This window comes from Phyllobates terribilis, unplaced genomic scaffold, assembly GCF_046119375.1.
Source record: "Phyllobates terribilis strain yellow unplaced genomic scaffold, ASM4611937v1 Scaffold_7__3_contigs__length_470593459, whole genome shotgun sequence".
NCBI classification, from domain to species: Eukaryota; Metazoa; Chordata; class Amphibia; order Anura; family Dendrobatidae; genus Phyllobates; species Phyllobates terribilis.
The window spans coordinates 37951714-37961139 of NW_027362767.1; the positions used below are offsets into that span (position 1 = coordinate 37951714).

Sequence of the window (9426 nt, forward strand, 5' to 3'; positions counted from 1 at the left end):
CGACACTGTCTTGGATCCCCATAGTAACGTGGCGGATCCGCAGGAACGAGAGCTGATAGATCCATCTGGACGGTGCGTAATTCGCCTGGAACTCAGCTAAAGGGGGAAAAAAATTATTTATTTATTTTAATGCATATATTCGCTGGAAAAACTTCTCAAAGAGCGAAGGCCGTGGGGCTCAACGGGAACCATGGCCTGAGCATGCTGTTATGCACACGCCCGGGCTAAGCGGCGTGTGCGGGTGATTGGTAGTGATTCCACTGGACCGTGCCGGAGAGTGTATGCCTGGAGGGGCGTGACTAAGTATTCACCCGATCCGACCAGGGTCGCACGACGGCATACGACGCCAGTGCACCAAGGAGGAACCGAGCAGAGGGACCAGGTGCTACTCCAGGACAGACCCCGGACACGGCTGTTGACCCACACAGGGAATACAGGAACAGGCTGGTAGGCTGGCACACAGACTGGTATGCAGGCAGGCGGGTATGCAGGCAGGGGGGTAAAGGCAAGCACAGCTAGAGTGCAGACAGGAGGCACTAGCAGGTAGGAACACAGGCGGGATAGAACCCAGTACACACCGGGACTCAGGAACAATACAGGCAGGATAGGGCCCAGTACACACTGGGACTCAGGAACAATACAGGCAGGATAGGGCCCAGTACACACTGGGACTCAGGAACATTACAGGCAGAGGGGTACAGGCAGGGCAGGACAGGACTGCCGGAGCAGCGGGCAGAAGCAGGGCAGGACAGGACTGCCGGAGCAGCGGGCAGAAGCAGGGCAGGACAGGACTCTGTTCACACGGAACAGACAGGAAGGGAAAGACAGAGCCAGACACCCACAGGGTACTTGCAGTGAAGTAGCGAGTGGACCACAAACTCACAAACGGAAGTACAGAGACAACTGGCAGGAGTTAGGTACGAGTTCAGACTCTGCAGGAAAAGGAAGGGAATGGACATAGACAAAACAGGTAAAGGATAGGAGAGAGTTCAGACTGGAACTGAGTGTACGGAGGAGACCGACACTGCAGCGGGATACAGGAGCGGGTCTAGGTAATCGGCCCCTAGAAGGCGGGAGGAACAGGCTAGGAGCGTGTTCAGACAGGACAGACAAGAGAACACAGAAAAGACTCAGTTCAGACTCGGGAACTAATACCGTAAAGCAGGAGACATACAGGACACAGTTCAGACACGGGAGCTGACACCGCAAGGCAGGAGAAATACAGGACTTAGTTCAGACACGGGAACTAATACCGTAAAGCAGGAGACATACAGGACTTAGTTCAGACACGGGAACTAATACCGTAAAGCAGGAGACATACAGGACACAGTTCAGACACGGGAGCTGACACCGCAAGGCAGGAGACATACAGGACTTAGTTCAGACACGGGAACTAATACCGTAAAGCAGGAGACATACAGGACTTAGTTCAGACACGGGAGCTGACACCGCAAGGCAGGAGAAATACAGGACACAGTTCAGACAGGCCTGGAAATACAGCCTCCAGGAAAGGCGGACAGGGAAACAGGAACGGACCTGGCACCTTCAGAGTGCAAGCACACACTGAAAGAAACACTTATGCTCAGGCAGGGATAGAAGGGAGCTGCTGAGCTATATACCAAGTGTCAGACAGCAATAGGCTGAGGACGCACAAGGGGTGTGACCCACAGCAGGTACAAAAGACAGGAAGTGATCGGGCGCCGCCCTTAAGCAGCAGAGACAGACACAAACAGACAGCATGGAGGGAAGCCAGAGAGACATTCTGGACAGGAGATCAAGTGCGCCCTCTTGCACAGTGGGAGATGGACCACCATGCAAGGATGCCGCCAGGTATGTTACACCAAGAGTGTGCAAAGCAGTCATCAAAGCAAAAGGTGGCTACTTTGAAGAACCTAGAATATAAGACATATTTTCAGTTGTTTCACACTTTTTTGATAAGTATATAATTCCACATGTGTTAATTCATAGTTTTGATGCCTTCAGTGTGAATGTACAATTTTCATAGTCATGAAAATACAGAAAAATCTTTAAATGAAAAGGTGTGTCCAAACTTTTGGTCTGTACTGTATATACCACAGATTTTCATTGAAGAGTTACTAATCCTGAGAATGGGGTGAGGTGTTTGTTCACACCTATATTTTGAGTTTTTGGATCAGAATCTGAGCATAAACTTTTCAAATCTTCCTTGGAGTTTCCACTCCAAAAACTCAGCAAAAAGACTCAGTGTGCACAAAGCCTAACAGTGCTACTGACACTCGTGCTTGTATCTGGCACTACAGCGCAGCCCTATTCACTTTAATGAAGCTGAAGTGCAAGACCGCACACAACCAATGGACAAAGGTGGCGCTATTTCTGGCAGAGAGCAGCCATGCCTTTTTTAATGGTTATTAGGAAACCTTCCAGTTAACTATTACTAAACATTTGCATCCTAGTTAATAGCCGTAGTCTTAAACGCTGTGGAATTTCCCCGAGTGCCGATGTCGCCTTTTCCAGCACTTTTCATCTAATCCATGAGTATTTTTTCTTTTATGTTCCTTATTTATGGACACAGAGAGGAATTTCCTAGATTTTGAACTCTTTCTTATACATTACTCTTGCTTTCACCCTTTTCCTTTATGGTTTTCCAATGAGTCAGCGGGGCTCGGGATTAGCAGCGGCACAGACAACTGCAAGAACCATTGATGCTATAATGTAGCTCTATGATTTCCCTCCGCTCATCTGCGGAGCTTTCACGGTTTTATATTGGGTCACTTCATAATCTCAATTATTATTTTCTGCTCCACTTAAAAGATCTAGTGTGTCATTATATTTCTCTGGCACATGTTTATTTTCATCCCTCACATCAGTGCCCAAGTGATAACTTTCTGATTAGTAATTGTCTGCCCGCTGGGACCCCCATCAAACCAAAGAACGGGGCTCTCAAATCCCCCATAGATTGGAGTACAGCACTTGACGTTTTCCATCCGTCCTATAGAGAATGAATGTGTGGTCTCTTCGCCAATTCCAATGTGCCTTACAAAGCCCCATTCTCAGGATGTGAGAGGGTCCTAGCAATCGGACCCCCACTTATTGATAAACTGAAGGCTGCAGCTTAAGAGGAATATGTGCACAACCTGGTGTGATTTTTCTTACCTGCTCTACAACCTTCTCCAAGTCATCTGCAGCAGGTAAATGATTCACAGACCGAAGTCACCAAATCCTGGGACAATCTAAGTGACCTTTGGTGCAGTCTGAAGTGTAAGAAGCACTGACTGCTCCCCGCTCTTCATTAGCCCCTCTTAAGGTCAGGGGCTCCAGTTACACATCTGTCAGAAGTCTAGGAGTGTAGAAGAACTCAGACAACTTACTGGACACCACGTGATACAATGTTTACACCAACAAGAGAGCAAGAAGAAAGTGGGAGCCACAGCAGAATCAACCACCTATCCTAAAAAATGTAAAACCGCTTTATTCTGGCATCATAAAATGCAGGACACAGAGTTCCCAAAGTATAAAGTCCAGTGTCACAATAAACCACCCACAAGAGACTGTTCTGGCTTCTCGTCCTGATCGGCTCTTCTCCACTACTCCTATGCAATGTACCTAACGGAACCAGGTGCATCAGCATTGCTGGAGGGGAAGAAGACAGGTACAGGTCAGCAGCAGGTCTTAAGTTGTGTGTTGTTCTTCCTGCAGCCACCACTAGAGGGAGCATAGAAATCAATAGTATCACAGTATACTGTGCTCTTCTGAGCTCCCTCTAGTGGTGACTGCAGAAAGACAGAATTTTATCATTAAGAGGAGTTTCCAGGACTGTGATATTGATAACTTATCCATAGAATATCAGATAGGTGGGAGTCTGACACTCCCTGGATGTAAAGTGCAGGACCCTATATACTGTGCAGTGTCCGCTCCCTGGTCTTGCAGCTCAGACTTCATTCACTTGAATAAGAGTTAACGCTGATAACAGAATATAGATGAGATATAGATGAAATATGGCAAGGACGGGTCATCAATCCTTCAATCCTGAACAGCCCTTTAATTTCTATACCTATGTAGGGAATTTGGAGCGCTGTACCAGAAAAATAGTACTTGTGAAACAAGAAACTGTGCAAGTAACTTGTTTATAAAAGAAACCTCTTATTTCTCAGGAACAGAATTTTTTTTTTAGCGCTCGATGTCTCGATTACCAGCTGTCGTCTATTGGTGGCCGAAAATGCAAATCGCTTACAAGCTATTTCCAATAGAACTTACAAGCACCGCTCTAATCCCAGCCAGGAAAGATGGAGCTGATTGATCGCTCCTCATCTGTTTGCACAGTTTATATCAGCAGTGTAAAGGCCCCGTCACACATAACGAGATCGCTAGCGAGATCGTTAGTGCGTCACGGTTTTGGGATCGCTGGAGAGTCGTTTCGTGATCGCTGGGGAGCTGTCAAACATGTACAACTTCCCAACGATTTCGGCCGCCCCAGCGATCTAACTAACGATCTCGGCGGTCGTTGGGACGCTTTCACACAGCAGCTATTTCAACGATCCACACCTTGATAGGGACTGTACTGTGTCACAAAGGTGCGCATAAAATTACTTTTTGGTGGACGTTACTGCATTCTGATTGGGCGGCCTTGGTCGCTACAACGATCCACAAAATCAGGACTCAGTCGAATGAACGGATATCAACAGCCCGGAGAATTCTGCTAGGATCTGCAATCCAGCACGAGGTCAGAAACAAAGGATGGAATCGCTATTCTGTTGTCTTCTTTATGCACGGCGGAAAATGAGAACGCTGTAGCGACCACCAATCGGGGACGAGGGGCGCGGAAAAGTCCAATTTATGCACCTCTACGTGTCTCAGTTCTGAATCGCTAGCGAGGTCGTTGACAAGGTGTCAAATACAGCGATGCACACTGCCCAGCGGGAGCGCAACGACCCAGGAATGGTCCAGGAAGCTTTGTAACGATCAACGATCTCACAGCAGGGGCCTGATCGTTGCTACCTGTCAGACATAACGAGATCGCTATTGCGTCACAAAAACCGGGACTCATTAGCGATATCGTTATGTGTGACGGGGCCTTAACATTCCTGCTAATCCACATTGTCCTCAATCAGAGAGTGCGACCCCAAGCACAACGAAAGCCAATAGACAGAGGGGTGAAGCACTGACGAAAGCAATATGAGACAATAATTTAAATAGGAAACACTTAGAACTAAGTAACTTCTTGTACATAGGAGCAGTATTATAGTAGTTATATTCTTGTACATAGGAGCAGTATTATAGTAGTTATATTCTTGTACATATCGGCAGTATTATAGTAGTTATATTCTTGTACATAGGGGGCAGTATTATAGTAGTTATATTCTTGTACATAGGGGCAGTATTATAGTAGTTATATTCTTGTACATATCGGCAGTATTATAGTAGTTATATTCTTGTACATAGGGGCCGTATTACAGTAGTTATATTCTTGTACATAGGGGGCAGTATTATAGTAGTTATATTCTTGTACATAGGGGCAGTATTATAGTAGTTATATTCTTGTACATAGGGGCAGTATTATATTACTTATTTTCTTGTACTTAGGGAGCAGTATTATAGTAGTTATATTCTTGTACATAGGAGCAGTATTATATTAGTTATATTCTTGTACATAGGGGCAGTATTATAGTAGTTATATTCTTGTACATAGGGGCAGTATTATAGTAGTTATATTCTTGTACATAGGGGCAGTATTATATTACTTATTTTCTTGTACTTAGGGAGCAGTATTATAGTAGTTATATTCTTGTACATAGGAGCAGTATTATATTAGTTATATTCTTGTACATAGGGAGCAGTATTATATTAGTTATATTCTTGTACATAGGAGCAGTATTATAGTAGTTATATTCTTGTACATAGGAGCAGTATTATAGTAGTTATATTCTTGTACATAGGAGCAGTATTATATTAGTTATATTCTTGTACATAGGGAGCAGTATTATATTAGTTATATTCTTGTACATAGGGAGCAGTATTATAGTAGTTATATTCTTGTACATAGGGGTCAGTATTATAGTAGTTATATTCTTGTACATAGGGGCAGTATTATAGTAGTTATATTCTTGTACATAGGGGCAGTATTATATTAGTTATATTCTTGTACATAGGAGCAGTATTATAGTAGTTATATTCTTGTACATAGGAGCAGTATTATAGTAGTTATATTCTTGTACATAGGAGCAGTATTATAGTAGTTATATTCTTGTACATAGGAGCAGTATTATATTAGTTATATTCTTGTACATAGGGAGCAGTATTATATTAGTTATATTCTTGTACATAGGGAGCAGTATTATAGTAGTTATATTCTTGTATATAGGAGCAGTATTATAGTAGTTATATTCTTGTACATAGGGGCAGTATTATAGTAGTTATATTCTTGTACATAGGGGCAGTATTATATTAGTTATATTCTTGTACATAGGGGCAGTATTATAGTAGTTATATTCTTGTACATAGGGGGCAGTATTATAGTAGTTATATTATTGTACATAGGGGGCAGTATTATAGTAGTTATATTCTTGTACATAGGGGCAGTATTATAGTAGTTATATTCTTGTACATAGGAGCAGTATTATAGTAGTTATATTCTTGTACTTAGGGAGCAGTATTATAGTAGTTATATTCTTGTACATAGGAGCAGTATTATAGTAGTTATATTCTTGTATATAGGAGCAGTATTATAGTAGTTATATTCTTGTACATAGGGGCAGTATTATAGCAGTTATATTCTTGTACATAGTAGCAGTATTATAGTAGTTATATTCTTGTACATAGGGGCAGTATTATAGCAGTTATATTCCTGTACATAGGAGCAGTATTATAGTAGTTATATTCTTGTACATAGGAGACAGTATTATATTAATTATATTCTTGTACATAGGAGCAGTATTATATTAGTTATAGTCTTGTATATAGGAGGCAGTAGTATAGTAGTTATATTCTTGTACTTAGGGAGCAGTATTATAGTAGTTATATTCTTGCACATAGGGGCAGTATTATAGCAGTTATATTCTTGCACACAAGAGCAGTATTATAGTAGTTATATTCTTGTACATAGGAGCAGTATTATATTAGTTATAGTCTTGTACATAGGAGCAGTATTATAGTAGTTATATGTGTCACCCAGGCCTGGATGCCACAAGTGTAATTAAAGCTGTGTCTGAGAGCAAGGGGGAGGCTCTCTGGTTAGGGGAACATTAGCATGCAATGCCTCCTGTCTCAGGCCAGTAGGGGGAGCAGGCTGCCCCTATAAAAGCTGGTGCTGGGGGCAGGGTTAGGGAGAACTGGATTGCCTGTCTCAACGCTGAGACGTGTCCCAGAGCAGAGCAGGGACAGACAGTTGATTGCACCTAAGAGGAAGTGTGGCAGTAGAAGAGAGCCACAAGCCAGAGACAAGAGGCGAAGAGAGCCTGTCTTGGCAGAGAAAAGACTTAACTTTACCAGACTTTGGTGTCTGAGGCTGGAAGGATTCCACATCCCCCAGCAGAGAACCAATTCGCAAGGGACTGTACTTTCCTTGGCCTAAGAAGCCTGGAGGCCCTGCCACAACCGAAGGGACCAGTAAAGCCGTACAAGGCTGGGAGCAGAAAGGAACCCATGTCGCAGGCCATACAGGCGAGAATACACGGAAAGCTCGGAAACGTGGGCTGTTACCCTATAACGAGGAGATAGCCAGAAGGAGCGCAGAAAGCACGGTAGGCCTACACCCTCACCCTGACCAGGGCCAATTTCCCCGTTGCTCTCAGACATCCAGGTCCCCTCCTAGCTGGGACTGTTTGTGGGTCAGTTTACCTGTTCAAGTAAAGACCCTGGACTGCAACCTGTTGTCTGTGTGCTCCTTGCTCCTCCAGCACTATCATCACTGGGACTCTCACTACCATCACTCCCACCATCCACTATACTGCCCTGGGGCCGCACTCTTCCCGTGGGGAGTCACACTACCCTAGCTGCACACCTCATCAGCCCCAGCGGTCTGCATGCAGCGGCGGTTCCTAATAACCGCAATCCACGGGTGGCGTAGTCGGACATTATCAATAACACATAACGGACTACCACTGGCCTGACCACCCTGACCCACGGAACCGGGTTGCCACTACTACACCCATCGCTCCCTATTGCCCGGATCCGAGTGCCCCACGGCCCAGGGGGCGAGTCAGCTTTGGCGTAGTCGGCAGGATTTCGTGCCCGCAACCACCGGGTACTGCGTGCCTGAAAAAGACTGTTGTAAACTTACCTGTGGAGAAGTTTCCCGCCGTCCGGAGTCGTTTCCCGCCATCCAGAGCCGATTCCCGCCATCAGACGCCATCTTGGACCGTTTCCCGCCGTCTTCTGCCTTATTCCCGCCATCCGCAGCTGCTTCCTGCCATCGGACGCCATCTTCAGGACGCCGCACGGGAAGAAGAGGGGCGTGGACGTCAAAACCGCGCGAGATCTGAAGCTCCGCCCCACGCACCGACGCTGCGCAAGGTCCTGGAAGGGAGAGAGAGCGACGCTGACGTCACCAGGACGCGACGCCAGGTCCTCGTCCAGAGCAGCAGCGGAGCCGCGGCCTACAGAAGAGGATCGTCGGAAGGTAGGCCACACTTCACTAGGGGGGAAGGAAGATGTCGGACACAGAGGCGCCCACTACCACCAACGCAGCTGCAGCAGCGGTTATGCCCTTTTCCTTACCCTACATCCCGGGAGCGGCCTGGCTGCCCAAATACTCAGGGGAGCCCCATGCCCTAACTGACTTCAAGGAAAGACTGTATAGTTTGTTCCAAGTTTACCCCCTGACAGAGGAACAGAAGGTCAGCATATTGACAGGGCAGTTAACTGGCGCAGCCCAAAGGGAGGTAAAATCATGGCCCATTGAGGAGAAAGGGACTGTGAAGGGTATTCTGGCCCGGCTGCGGGGTACCTTTGATACACATACCTCCGCTGAGATTAAAATGAGGTTCTATGGATGTAAGCAGCGGGCACAGGACAGCATCAGAGACTATGCCTTAAATTTACAGGAAGCCTTGAGGGCTATTCAACAAACTGACCCTGGCAGTGTGTAGGAAACCGATAAGCTGCTAACAGAACAATTCATAGAGGGTCTGCTGTCCAGCGCCCACAGGGCCCAGCTGCGCCTCATGTTCTTCCAGAACCCCGACCTAACCTTTGCTCAATTTAAGGACAGGGCCATAAGGGTGCTCCGTGAATCTGCAACCAGTGGCGCTACAAACCCCCGGCGCCCTGCTATCACCTACCACCAGGAGGCGGCGCCCTCCTCTATGGACTCCGTGGAGGCTGATGCACAGGCCCTGAACCAACCCCCGTCGAAAGGCCTGCACCACCAAGTCCAGGAGCTGACCAGGAGCGTCGCGGCGTTGACCAGGACCGTCCAGGCGTTGCAAGTGGACCCGTCAAAACCCATCGAGC

The 9426-nt window shown here is 46.3% G+C and overlaps 1 protein-coding gene across 1 annotated transcript in view; it reads right to left on the reverse strand.

The window, feature by feature from the left end:
- Window positions 1–3278, reverse strand: part of LOC141153502 (tumor necrosis factor alpha-induced protein 2-like) — a 52256-nt gene extending 48978 nt beyond the window's left edge. Inside the window, exon 1 of the mRNA XM_073638359.1 lies at window positions 3133–3278. The gene's annotated coding sequence lies outside the window, so the exon portion shown is untranslated. The remainder of the gene's footprint in view (window positions 1–3132) is intronic.
- Window positions 3279–9426: the final 6148 nt, after the last annotated feature.